Source organism: Camelus ferus, chromosome 3 (assembly GCF_009834535.1).
Source record: "Camelus ferus isolate YT-003-E chromosome 3, BCGSAC_Cfer_1.0, whole genome shotgun sequence".
Classification (NCBI taxonomy): Eukaryota; Metazoa; Chordata; class Mammalia; order Artiodactyla; family Camelidae; genus Camelus; species Camelus ferus.
The window spans coordinates 54,255,030-54,269,964 of NC_045698.1; the positions used below are offsets into that span (position 1 = coordinate 54,255,030).

The following is a 14,935-nucleotide window of genomic DNA, read 5'->3' on the forward strand; positions in this document are numbered from 1 at the left end:
GGTCACGTTAACTCCAAATTCTACTCAAGCTCATGAACATTTACCTACTGAGCAAGGCCTGCATGGAAGGCAGATAAACAAGGCGACAACTCAACCAAAAGACAGTCAATGCAAAATCAACATCCATACTGGTTTTCTGTAATAGTTCCAATGTCGGACTATAAATCTGAGTTTCTGGTTGGGCAAAGAGCATCACGTGTCTAGTTTCTCAATCCTGTATGTTCATATCTCCACATTTTGTTTTTCTGCCTTGTAATGGAATTATTGTATAACCCTGGCAAACAGGTATCTGGCAAAAGAGACAGATATCTTATTACAGATGATACTACTACTACTACTGCTACTACTACTACTGCCATCACCACCACCACTACTATTGATATCTTACTGCAGTCTCAGATGTAGGACCCTACATCAAGTATATACCTGCCTAATGTCAAGGTATTTATGAGGTAAAACATTTAAACTAGAATTCTCCTAAAAGAAAAAAATCTCACCTTTAGGTGAAAAGAAAAAGCGCTTTGTGAATAGAAGGCAAGGACATACAGTGACACCATATGTTAATACCAAATATTAATTTTATTGTGCCCAGCTTCTGGTTCCGCCATTATCTCAGTACCCTATTTTTTAAAGTATAAATGATTAAAGATAATCTTCAATATAGTTAAGTTCACAATGAAGGTCTTTAGACCATTTAATATCTCAGATCTGAAAATACAGGAAAAGAATATAGACCAAGTACAGAATATTCTACTTTTCTACCTAGAGCACCAAGTAACCCAGAAGAAAGTTAAGTGAAAGCACAGATTTTATGGGTCAAATATACAGTCCACTACTCTGGTTCTAAGCAGTATGTTAACAGTCTGGTACCTGATAGGCACTTGATGGCTAATTCAAACATAGCATGTATTGCCTGGGTCTATAAGGGACAGAGAAAAAATGATTATTGGGTGAGGTGTGCTGCAAATGAGATGAAGAGTACCCACGGGTCAGCAACTTGAAGCTGGAGGTAACCATGAACATATAATCCCTGAGGATACGTAGCAATACTAAAGAGGCCACAGGATGGATAGGAGGCTTGAGCTGACACTGGGGTTAAATGTAAAATGAAAGTGTATGACTATATGATCTGAAAAGTCACTTTTAGCTCTAAAAGTCTGTTACTTCATACCTTACAATCTTTGTGGAAGCAGTACCATGTTAACAGGAACCTTCAGAGCCAAGAAGAAAAATCCAGTAAGAACAAGAGTGACTCTACTAAGTTGAAAAGTTCAATTTCAGCCTTTTAAAAATAGTAGAGAAAAATGATGACTTTTCCCCATAGAAGAGGGGAAAATGTTTCTGCTGAGAGAATCTATCACTTACAGCTACTTGTTGCCTAAAATTGAGCACAGTATGATGTTATTTTAAAAGCATATAAGTACAGGAGATATATTTTGTACACAAAGCTAAGGACAATCTTGTTCTCATGTGGAGTCTCTGTGCCTGTCTCCTCAATATTTTCCATTTGGTTGGCTCTTTTTAAGCAAAGATTCATAAGGAAAAATGCAATCGAAAACAGAAGGTCAAATAATTGCTTCAAAAATAAATACCTTGATTAAACTTTATACTAGCTTTAAATTCTAAGTAAGTTTTAACTCAGAAATTTAGAGTTAAAGCTTACTAAATTAAAAATATACAAATGTTTTTATCAGCAGTAATCAAGTTCTATCTCAGCTAAAGCCATCTGATTTTCCCCAGTTCTTCAAAGGGCTTCTTAAACTGAGCCTCAAAGTAAATAGCTTTTCCCTTGGAGTATAAGCTCAGTTTGCTTAAGCATCAGGTTAAAGCTCTGGTTGTTTTGTCTAAGAAAATCCATGTTCACAAGACAAAGGTATCCCTCTCTGTTGGGGGTTGAGGATTTATGAGCTGTTATTATTTTTTCTTTCATAAACTTAAAAAAATACAGAAAATAGAATAGTTAACAAAATTGTTTTATTTTGAGGAATTTATACTTTAAAAAAATTTATGGTGCAAAAGGTGAGATTTTTTCCATTTTACTCATTAAAAAAAATCTAACTAGTTCAATATGCATTCTCACAAATTCACAAAAAGAAAACATTCTTTTGAAAACAGTTTATATTGAACCTACCGTATAATGTACTCAATTTTTGTACTAGACTTCTGTTACAGTATGATTTTCTTTATAACATGAATTTCTCATTTACAGAAGATACATAAATGACACAAATGAAAAGAAAAATTTTGTAATTATTATTGAAACTTGATGGTAAATACATATGATCAAATAGATTACTATCCTCTTTTAACATATAGATATTTCAAAATAGAAACAACAAAGGAACTATTCTGAAAACTACATCAAACCCATAAATGGTGCTACCACATGTATGTTTCTCCTTCATTTTAAAAAGTAGACATTTTGACACATTTCCCATCTGAAATGTGGCTTCCCATAGCTGTCCACCTAGTTTTAGAATGTACTAGCTTACTGGTGATCGAAATAAAAACTCTTACTAAGGAACAGCTTCTTGGCCTTTAAACAGAACATGGCATTTTTATTCATATTTACCTATTAAATACCCATGCCATTCTAGAAATTTCCATCCATAGTTATTTTCTAGCTCTTCTTATTTCAAACCCATCTTCTCCAAATGCAGTTTTCCATCTAACTAATGTTAATAAACCAGATGCAAAACCTAATATTTGCTATTCTTGAATTTTTAACATAACTATATCACACCAGCCTCTATGATCAAAAACTAGCTTCAAACAGGTGAATTATGGTTACCCAATGTAACACTGATATGTTCTTTAATAAACTTGAACAGTGTTTCTACACACATCATAAATCTGGAGAGAGAGAATAAATCAGCCAATTACTGCCCTATTCATTAATAGCTAGGTGGTTCTTTTAGTGATTGGTATATACTCAAATAGTTGGTCTAAAATTTTTAATGTTTCATCTAGCTGTTTACCAAGAGCTTTGTTGTTTTAGAGGCAATGATTAGTTAGTTGAATTTCTAATAGTTCTTCTAATACATCTTATATTTGAAAGAGTTAATTTTTCACATTAAGACAAGTGTTTATACATAATTATAACATGCAAGGCAGCTTTAGGCTAGGCATTCGGCACTCATGAAATATTTTCCACCTCTTATTAGAACAAAGAAAGAATTTTTATTATATAGTTTTGCTATCCTGGACTTGACAACCCTTTTAAATTCTATCTTAACCTTTAAAAATACTGCAAAGAAACAAAGTACAAAGGATTCAGTCTTATAAATGTTGCTTTCCAAATAATTGTATCGTATGCCAAAGGAAAACAGGAAACAAAGGCCAAATAAGGAAACTATATGGTACGAGGAAGCAGGAAAATCCAAACCAGCACGTATGTAAATGCTAGGGTCCTACACCATAAAATAGGGGAACTATAATATTTAGCTGCAAGAGGAACTTCTGGTATAAATATTCAGGGAGGTGGCAGAATAGATGAGAGCAAACTGAGGAAGATACATAATATTGTGCAGATATTCCATACATAATAAACACTTAGGATGAGACAGTTATAATTTTGGTAAACAGTGGCCATAATTACTTTCACAAAGCTTTTTCATGTATCATCTTACTTAATCTTCAAAACAACCCTATGGGTTAAATAGTTTACAACTGGGAAACAACAAAGAGAAATGCATATAATATTTATACCTCATATAAACTTTTAAATAAGAAAAGTAGGTCTTCCTAGAAAGTTTTAGAATCTACAAAAGCAGGAAATATATGAATCAGGCATCTGTGTCTCAATAGGACTGATGCAAAAAGTGACTGAGTTTACATTTGCTTCAGAGTAATAATATACATTTATCTCTCCCCTCAAACCCACCCCATCTTCAGTCTTCCCTTAGCCATGCTAACCTGTTTCCCTAGCATATCCTTTGTCCTTTTTTTCATTTTCTTACACACCCCATCTTCAGTTCAATTCCAGTTTCTTCCTTAAAGGCATCTCCAATGAATTCAATCTACTCTAATTTCTTTCTTCTCTGCATCCTGCATATTAAAAAAAATCCTAAATCTACATCTTATTCTAAAATTTCATTTTCAAATCAGTTGTTTGAAACTGGGAACGAAGTTTTATGTAAGAAAACTTGTTATAAAATTCCCGAGTGTATCCAAAAAGCCTTTTAAATTCATAGTAGAAATACTATTTGAGGTGAAAAGTAATAGAAAATTGTTTTATAATGTTATAATAGCTTTAACAAGTGCTAGTGTTTGTTTAGTTAGCAGACCACGAGGAAACATAACCAGAGTTCTGTATTGATCTGAACAGAGTTTTTGGATGCTTTCGGGGAGGACCTTCAAAGTCAAATAGCAGTGTGCAAAAAAGAGTTAACGTCACAGACTTGAGGTTGCAATCCTTAGAAAGGCCTGCTAAGCTGCAAGACTGGTCTTTGGCTGACCTACAGGAACTTTGATTTTCGGAGGGTTCTCATCATTCACAAAATGATAGTTCACTAGGCCTAAACTGTTTGCACAAACAATACAGTCTATACTGAACACCAGTTTTCATTCTAGGAGAGAGAGTCTACTTGACCAGCCCCCAGTAAAAGTAGGCACTGGGTCTCACATAAGCTTCCCTGGTGGAGGTTTCACACTTTTTCTTCTGGTTTTATTGAAACATAACTGACATATAGCACTTTACAAAGTTAAGGTGTACAGTATAATGATATGACATCATGAAATGATTACCACAGTAAGTTTAGTGAATATCATCATCTCATATGGAAACATAATTAAAGAAATAGAAAAAAACCCTTTTTTTTTGTAATGAGTACTCTTAGTATTTACTCTCTTAACAATGTTCATAGATAACATATAGCAATGGTAATTATATTTATCCTGTTGTACATTACATCCCTAGTACCTATTTATCTTATAACTGGAATTTTGTGCCTTTTGATTACCTGCATCTAATTCCTCTCCCCCCTACCCACTATGTCTGGTAACCACAAATCTGATCTCTTTTTCTATGAGTTTGTTTTTGAGGTATAATTGATCGACAACACCATGTAAGTTCCCGTTACACAACATAGTGATTTGATATTTCTATACATTTCAAAATGATCACCACAATAAGTCTAGTTACAATAGTCACCATACAAAAATATTACATACTTATGTATTCTCCACACTGCACATTTCATACCTGTGATTGATTTATTTTGTAACTAGAGTTTGTATCTCTTCATCTCCCTCACCTGTCTTTCCTCCCCCACACTCCCCTGCTTTCTGGCAACCACCTGTCTGTCCTCTTTATCTATATCTGTTTCTGTTTTGTTACATTTGATCATTTGTTTTGGTTTTTAGATTCCACATGTAAGTAAAATCATACAGTATTTGTCCTTCTCTGACTAATTTCACTTAGCATGATACCTTCCAGGTCCAATCATGTTACAAATGGTAAGATTTAATTCTTTTTTATGGATTAGTAATAGTCCATTGTACACATACACATCTTTATCCATTCATCTGTTGATAGACACTTAGGTTATTTCATATCTTAGCTATTGTAAATAATACTGCAGTGAACACAGGGGTACATACATCTTTTGGAATTAGTATTTTTGTTTTCTTCAGATAAATACCTAGGAGTGGAATTGCTGGATTATATGGTTAACGAAAGTTCTATTTTTAACATTTGTTATCACAAATAGTTGCTGGAGGGATTTAGTGCATCTTGTATAACTCTACTGAGAGGCGACTCTCAGAAGCTTGCATCTGGTTTCCTCCAACCCACCCTGCTCCCCACTGAACCTTCTCCCTTTTCTTCCAGCCTTCTCCAGCTTGCCTTTTTTGCTTCATAAACGTTTGCTGTAATAAATCACAGCAGTGAGTATGACTATATGCTGAGCTCTATGAATCTTTCTAGCAAATCACTGAATTTTAAGGTGGTCTTAGTATGGTAACCGGACACAGGCTGTTACTATGTTTTGTCTCATTTCCATTAAACATATGAACATTTCATCCTTAAAACAAATAAACTAGTAACTGTATTCTGATTCTTCTCATTTCTGATTAGGGTTGTTTGAGGTTCTTTGCATATAAACAGATTTTACCATAATAACTAGACCATATTTAGAAAAGCAGAAAAGTTAAATAGGATGTCAATGCGTACATGTAAGGAAAAAACCTCCTGCCTGAAATAGAATAAACTAAGATGGGAAAGGGGTCCAGAGTAAAGAGAGGAAAGGAAGTCTGGAACATAACATTCCTATGAAGAAGGAAGAAAGTGGTAGATGGAGACATCAAGTCCAGTCATCCTCTGTCCTTGCCACAATGTTGGTGCAGAACACCTTGATGGCTAAGACCCAAAGAGGAACCATAATTGATATCTAAAGTACAGGTGGATAAGTACTTAGTAAATACTTGTTCATCATGCTCAACTTTCTCAGAAAATAGTTATGGAGTCACCACATTTTCAAAAAATTGTTAATAAATGAGATATTCTTTTCAAAGAAAAGTTGTTTTTTTTTTTTTTTTTTTGAAAAAAACACTGACAAGATGCCTGGGAACTTTACAACAACTTACTAGAAACAAAAAAAGAAATGAAGGCATATCAAAAAAATCAGAACTTCAAAAATACAAATAGTAGCTAATAAACTTTTACATGGGCAACTAATAAAGTAAAAAAAAAAAAATCTTTAAAAGGTAGAAAGACATATTTTGAGATAAGAAAATTGTGACCACAAAAGAAAAACACGGAAGTCTATGAAGCAGAACATGAGAGGTTCAAATTAGAAGTTAGATAAATCAAAAAAAAAAAAAAAAAATTCAAGCTCTTGCCAAGAGTCTTTAAACCAATAATAAAAAGTTCTTTAAATAAATCAAAAACAGGAAGTCAGATAGATTATAGCTGGTCCACTTTATCTTGGTAAAAATAAATGCACTCATGGGTGAAAGTATACTGAGAAAGGTAATAATAAAATCACAATTTGTATAGAGTTTTTCATTTTTCAGAGGTCATTTATACACAATTTGACTCTTGCAGCAACTCTGTAAGAGGAACAATGGTCTTAAAATCCTCTTTTAAAGGTGAAAAAAAAGATGTTCAGCTAGATGAGTGATTAATTCTAGACGAATTAACTAATAAAAGAAGAGCTTACACCAGAACCCATATTTTTCTACTCCTTAAAAATGGGATTTCCTTTCCCCACCAATTTCAAACCGTCTCTCTCATAATTTGCCTTAGAGATGTGTCTGGGGTAGGGAGGAAAGTGCTGAAAAGAATTACCAGGCTCTAGACAGAAATTTAAGAAGAGTTTATCAGAAAGAAAATCAAAGCAGGAACTGTGGACCTTTCAGATCAAATGTGTAACCCAGTATGTATCATGAACAACGGAGCTGAACAGTGATTATATACTGAGCGACACACTCATATGTTTTCCACATAGGATGTAGAAACCTGGAAACAGCATCATTTCCAGCCTTATAACAAAAAAAGGCCATTAATCTACAAAATTGCAAATTGTCTTGAACCCATCAGAGAACTCATCTCCATACAGACACCTCCAAGGAGAAACAGGATGTGGACACCTGATAACCTGAAGCAGATGCCAGATGGAATACAAGCTGGTAAGAACTCAGCTGAAATTTCCAACAAATTGCTAAAGGCTGAGTGTGAGTCAGCATGAGAATGCAGAATCCTTGGGAGCCAGAAACATCAGGGAATGCTCATCTAGTTACAGACTCTTCTCCACACATACCTCACAAGGTGCTCACAAGAAAATAGGGGGAAAGCAAGAAACTGGAGAGACACTCCCTCATGTAGCAGGCCTGCAGGAGAGGAAAAGCAGCTACTGTGAAAAAAGAACAAAGTTCCACCTAGTCCTCTCTCTCCTAAGAAACAACAAAAAACCTATAGTCCTCAGGGCACAGGCCAAGACCCAATTTAGCTGAGGAAAACAACAGGAAAAAACTCTCCATCCCTGGAGGGGGAAGGGTGGAAAAACATCCTGAACCAAGACTACCTGGGACCCCTTATCACTGGGATAGGACACGATTACTCAGAATGGGACAGCCTTGAGACCCAGGGAAACAACCCCTGCCTAACACTGAGGCTGAATCAGAACACCAGAGAATGCCATCCAGTGTCCTGTACCACTAGGCTGGAAAGCATCAATTAACAAGCAAAGCAGTCAACTTCTAGGGGAGTGCCAGATAGTAAAGAGACCCTTTTTAAGGCAAGGTCAGTAAATACAGTTTTAATTAAAGGAGTAAAATAAAAAAGAATGGGTTGAGATGATCTGTCTTTTTAAAAATAAAAGAAGATGTAGATTAGATGTTAGAAATAAGATAAATCACACATAACAATTTTAGATATTTCTATCTGTGGATCACAAATAATGCTTATCATACACTGAAGTTCTACAAAGTTAAAGAGCCTGCATATATCTGAATTAGAAAATACAGCTCACACTGATGTTCATAATACTTCTGGCACTGTTATAAATAATTCAGAATGACAGGAAAAGACTGTAAGGAAGAGCTGAGCATATGAGAGAAACAGGAAAAAGGGAAGAAGAAACCAGAAATAATTTGGTAATCAAAAATTTAAAAAGGAAAAATACTAAATTCCTTACAAATTATTTGGCCTATTTTTCTTACCATAGCAACAAAATAGTACAGTGGAACAGATATGGAAGTAGCACAGAAAGGCAATGCTTTCCTTTAGGAATGCTTTCTTTATAGCTCTTCATATTTGGTTACCTTTGACTGAATATGTTGAACAACAGAGAATAAAAATATCACTCTTTGGGGTATACATTTCAAAAATATAAAAGCAAAATCATTACACTATTGCCCAGTCTATCTATACAACTGACCACACACAAATGCAGCATTTATATCAGTGTTTTAAACCATCTCTGGACAGCAGTGAAAAATAGTAAGCTGAATTAAAGTAAATTTTATTGATTAATAGAAGTTGATTTCAATAACAGATAAATTCTGAATTTGAAAAAAATCAACCATTATATATTTCTAAGTTGAGGCTTTTGTTGGTAATTTCTATAGATGCAATTTAATAAAATGATCTTATGTATAATATATATTCATGTTTTCAAAGGGTATTCACATTTATAATGTGAGCTAATGCTGTAATAGAAATCAATTTGGCACGTAGAAACAGAGTAGGGAGGCAGATGTGGTTAAAAAAGAGCAACAGGAGGAATCCTGGTGGTGTACCTTGACTGTGGTGGTGGATACATGAATCCACACATGAAAAAATCACACAAAACTGCACACACACACACACACGTGCGCACAAGTAAAACTGAATTAGATTGGTGGATTCTATCAAGATGCTGGAACCAAGAGGCTAGAGGACAGCACCCAAAACACAGAGAAGTCTCCCAGTAAGTAGTACTGGGCCCTGATCAAGGTACTGGTTACATGTGTTCTGCTGGATGTCAAGCCGAGTTATTGTACTAGGGTTTTCCAAGATGTTACCATCAGAGGAAACTAAGTAAAGGGTACATGCATCATTATTATGATTATTATTATTATTATTATTTCTTACAACTCTGTATTATTTCTTACAACTGCGTGTGAATCTATAGTTATCTCAAAACAGAAAGTTTAATTTAAAAAACTCAATCTGGCGCAATCCACCCTATTTTCACAGCAGTTCACAACCCAACCCAAGATATATTCATTCCCTTTCCCACAATCCCAAATCTCCTCATAATTACACCATTAGTTCAAAGTCCAGTATCTAATCATCTATATCAGGTCAAGATGCAATCGATGTGAGTACAACTCCTCTCAATATGAAGGTCCGTGAACTAAAGAACAAGTTACCCAGCTCCCACATATGCAAAATACCTAGTTTTCCAGGACACGATAATCACAATAGATATTTCTATTCAGAAAGGTGTGGGTAAAAGCTAGGAAGCATGTAAATGACACTGGTCTACAATAATTCTAGCATCCAGCAGGGCACATGGAACCAGTACCCTGATCAGGCTCCAGCCCCACTCAGTGGGTGTATTTCTCTGTGTTCTGGGTTCTGCCCTCTAGCCTCTTGGTTCCACCATCTGAGTTATATTTCCTTTTCCATAAACGAGAAGCCCATGTTTGTAACTGAAAACTTTTCTTAGCTTTTTTCCTGCCTACAGAAGTTCATGGATCCAAAAGTCTCTTCATTTTGTGTTGTTTCAGTACAAGTCCAGGATGATTTAATTCTTTTTAAAACTTTAGAGGTTTCTTCTGTATCAATCACAGATCTCTGTGAAATCTCTCTGTGAGGCTGCTGTGGGACAAAGCCCTTCAGTTCTTAGGAGCCCTTTTGTTTAACAGAGCAGAACTAGGAGGCATGCCCTTAAGATACTTGGAAGGCTTCTTATGTGTCTTAGTGTCCATAAAGACCACCTCAAGTGTTTCCGAATCTTAAAAGTTTTATAGTTATATCTTAGTCTCATTTTTGCCTGAAGACCACATTTTCCTAACTTCACTCTGGATTTGATTTTTTTCTGAGGCCCTTTCTTACTTTGAGAACCCTTTGCAGGCTGGAAAAACTGACCTTTTCCCTTTATATTTCCTCCAAACTCTGGTCGAAAACAAGAATTCCTTCTTTTGCTCATCTCCATCCATTCATATTTTATGAGACATAGTTAAAAGAAACAGTTGGCAGTACTTTAGCCATTCTGCCTGGAAATCTCCTTTGCCAGATCTGTCAGTTCATTCAGTACTTTTTCTATTTTCCATGCTACCCTGGGTAATAGTTTTGCTACCACTAGATAATAAAGGTCTTATTTCCAGCTTCAAATAATATTGTCATTCACTTACTGTACTTTCAAGCCCTTACCAACCATCACCAAGAACCCCTTCCAGGTTTCATGAAGTCTTCGCCCACCAGCTGGTCCCATGTACTTTGAGCTTTTGTTACAGCAGCACCCTACTTCCAGCTAAAATTCTGTTCTGACTATCTATTGCTGTATAACAACCAAACTTATTAGCAGAGAAAAATAACAACCCTTTTATTTTGCTCGTGGGTTCTGTAGTTCAGGACTTTGGACAGTGAATAGCAGAAATGGCTATCTCTTCTGACTCCATGATCTTTGGACCTCAGTGTGAATACCCAAACAGCTAAAATTAAACTCTATTAGCTAAATGTCTGTCATAAATAAACATGATACATTAACTTGCATAAGCTTGCTTATATTTTTAATAAGCAGGATAAGTTCAATTTGGCCACAAGGCTACCATGATTTCAATTTCAGGTAAAATGGCAACAAAGGCCTTAAAAAGTAAATGTTTTGATTATAATACAAAATAAATCTTAACTGCTTTAAAATTTAAATGTTTCATTCAGCTAGGCACTGATGATCAGATCTTTTTAATGACATCATTGACCATGTAAAGTGATATACAATGAATATGAAAATATTATCTGAGGAACCTAATAGCAATTCCTCCAAGCTTTCAATATGATAAAAATTTACTTTTAATATTCTGGAACAATTTAATTAAAAAACTTTTTTTTCTCTACTTGAAATGAAGTAAGGAGATATCAAGAACTCATGAGTTAACAGCACAATTTACAATAGCCAAGATATTGAAAGCAGCTGAAATGTCTGGATAAAACAGATGACTGGATAAAGAAGTTGTGGTGTGTATGTGTGTGTGTATATATATATATATATGGGACAAATCTAATTGTACGTGTGTGTGTGTGTGTGTGTATATATATATACACACACACAAAAACATATACAATAGAATACTACTCAGCCATAAAAAATAAAATGTCATTTGCAGCAACATGAATGGACCTGAAGATCATCATACTAAGTGAAATAAGTCAGAAAGAGAAAGAAAAATACAATATAGCACTTATATGTGGAATCTGAAAAAAAGACACAAATGAACTTATTTACAAAACAGAGACAGACTCACAGACATAAAAAACAAACTCATGGTTACCAGTTGGGGGAAAGGAGATGGGGAGTGATAAAATAGGAGTTTGGGATTTATAAACACTACCTACTATATATAAAATAGATAAACAACAAGATCCTACTGTGTAGCACAGGGAACTAAATCAATCCCCTGTAATGGCCTATAATGAAAATGGATATGAAAAGGAATATATATATATTTACAAATGAATCACTATGCTGTACACCAGAAATTAACGCAACATTGTAAATCAACTATACTTCAATAAAAAAAGAACTCATGAGATAAGAATTTAAAGTATTTTTAATAAATCTGATTAATGTTTACTTGCATGTTTAAATTGAAGAGTTATTTTTTTTCATTAAAATGCTAGTTTAATATATAAATTAATCTCTGGCTTTCAGAACTTTCCTAAATATCAAGGTCTTATTTCTGATTCCCACTCTTTCTCTAATTGTTCATTATACAGAACTAAATCTTTAAAAATTAATTTTATTTAGTCAAATTTATATTTCTTATTCATTATTTTAAAAGCTGATCCTCAGGAAGATTCATTCAAGAAAAGTCCTTCTTTCTAAATAAAAATTACGAAAATAAAAGCCCTGAACTGAATTACTGTTTACCCTCCTGAATTGGTTTTAACTCTAATTCAATTCATTGACACCCGGCCCCACCACCAACAGAGGGACGGTTCTTATATTCTTACTCTTGGTAGCACCACTACAGTAAATTAGGTACATATCTACTAACATTACTTAAGGAAAAAACATGCACAATTTTTTCTCTACAAATATTTAATGACAAGCTCTATTATTCATTCTTTAGGTTTCTAATTAACTTCCATTATTCGTTAATATAAATAAATAAGGCTTTATAGAATTTACAGTTCAACTAAAAAAACCCCTAAATTTCCTTTTCTTAAATAAAAATTAATCAAACCCAATCCCCTAAGCCCCTCCCTTTATTGCCAGTGTAGCCTCCTGATATGAGGAAGGAAAGTATCAGCTGCTGCTGTTTGTTCCTGGCAGGTACTACCAGCTCATGAAAACTACATATATATATTAAATTACAAAAAACTACATATAATTCTTGCTTCTTAAACTTCCTAAAATAAGGGAAAAAATCCTGCTGGCTCTTTCTTATTTCAAAAAAAATTACTGAGACAATTTTTTCTGTTTCAATTCAATCTTGCTATTATTACTTAATCTCCATAAAAATTTTTTTAAAAAGAAGAAGGGGAGGAATGAAAGGATATTATTTTAACCAAATAGTCAATGAAAAGCATATCAGGTAGAGGACTGACAGGCAATCTCATATTTTATTCTATTGTATTACTGAGGTATCGTTGATGTACAATATTATATAAGTTACAGGTGCACAACTCATCCACAAAAAAAGGATGAAATTTTGCCATTTGCAACAATATAGATAGACTTAGAGGGTATTATGCTAAGTGAAATAAGTCAGACAGAGAAAGACAAACACTGTGTGATATCACTCATATGTCAAATCTAAAAAATAAGACAATCTCCTATTTTTAAATCAATAAGGTGGACATTTTACTAAGGTCGAAGTAGTTAGGAAAGTCCTCACTAAAGAGGCAGAATTTGACTTGTACCCTGAATGACAGGAGACCTTGCAAGTGCAGAAGCAGGGAATTATAAGAGGAAAGCCTACCTTTTCCCAGTGATGGAAACTGTTTAGGTTGATTACTGTTTAAAAGAACTTAAATTCAGAAAAGGAGGCTGAGAGTTTATTCAGAGAACATATGGGAAATCGATCTGAGCAGGCAAGTCCCTGAGCAAGGGCACCAATCATTTTTGTTCTAGAAATGAATGTCTCTCAGGTAAGACAGAGGAATTCAACATACGATCCAACTGGCTGCACAACTCTGACACAGGAAAACGTAAGAGCCAGGGAAAAGCAACCAAAGGGATTTAGTAATAAAAGGCTTCCCTCAGTAACACCTTCCACTAAGCCTCACTGGCCCTGAAGAAACTAAACCCAAACATTCATTAAGAACACAAAAGCTTAGTTTCTCTCAAAGGCAGAATTAGCCTGAAAGTTCCAGCAAGTGAACAAGCTGATGGAAAACTAAGCATTCAAAGGCAGCTGAGGAACAGGAGGAGAACCTTTGAGGATCAGATAGGAAAGGGCCCTCCTTACTCATTTTCCCCTCTCAGAGAGACCACTTGGACAGTGAGAGGTTTCCAAGGATACCACAAGTTCTAAAGAACTCAGCAGTGGTGCCAGCTCAGTCCCTTCTTGGTCCAAACTTGAAGAAGCTTGATCTCTCATCCAGTAAAGACAGCAGAATGAGTCCCAAATAAGAGACTTACAATGCCCCGACCCATTCCACTCTCCCCACAACCCCTCAAACACACATAAAATAAATAAATAATCAACAATGTGAACATGGAGGTAAAACCAGGTAAGTTCCATTTGTATTTCAAATATAAAATCTTGTTGACATTTCTAATTCTCTGTAAACTTCCCAGTGTTTGCTGTGTAACCTCCTGCCTGTCTCTGCAGTGAATAAAATGAAAATTCTAGACTTAAAAGAAAAAAGTAGGCACCTTGTGAGAAAACAAATGACAAAGGAAAATGGGTAGAAAAGCTCCAAGGTTACACTCATGGTCTGGAAAATATAGAAAGGTATGCAGGTAGGCAGCCTGTGATGGAATAGGTCTAAAGATTTAATTTTACTACAAGCTCCCAAGGTTCTTTCATGGGGATATTCCAGATTAGAGCAAAAAGGAAATAAGTTAGTCTGGTTTATGTGGCTGTGTGTTGATGAAAAAATGCATATGGAAATTATGCCCATAATTTCTAAAATGCCTTAAATTAAGGTGTACTATTGTAAACAATACAGAAGTCATTTTGTGATATCTAAAGACATTCCATTTCCTTTACATATTGGGACTTTGGTCCACAATAAAAATTATACCTTCACAGCTCTGAAATATTTTTCTTCATTTTC

General features: G+C 34.7%; 1 protein-coding gene across 4 annotated transcripts in view; it reads right to left on the reverse strand.

Moving 5' to 3' along the window:
• SSBP2 (single stranded DNA binding protein 2) overlaps positions 1-14,935 on the reverse strand; it is a 250,407-nt gene that overhangs the window by 140,624 nt on the left and 94,848 nt on the right. The window lies entirely within an intron of this gene.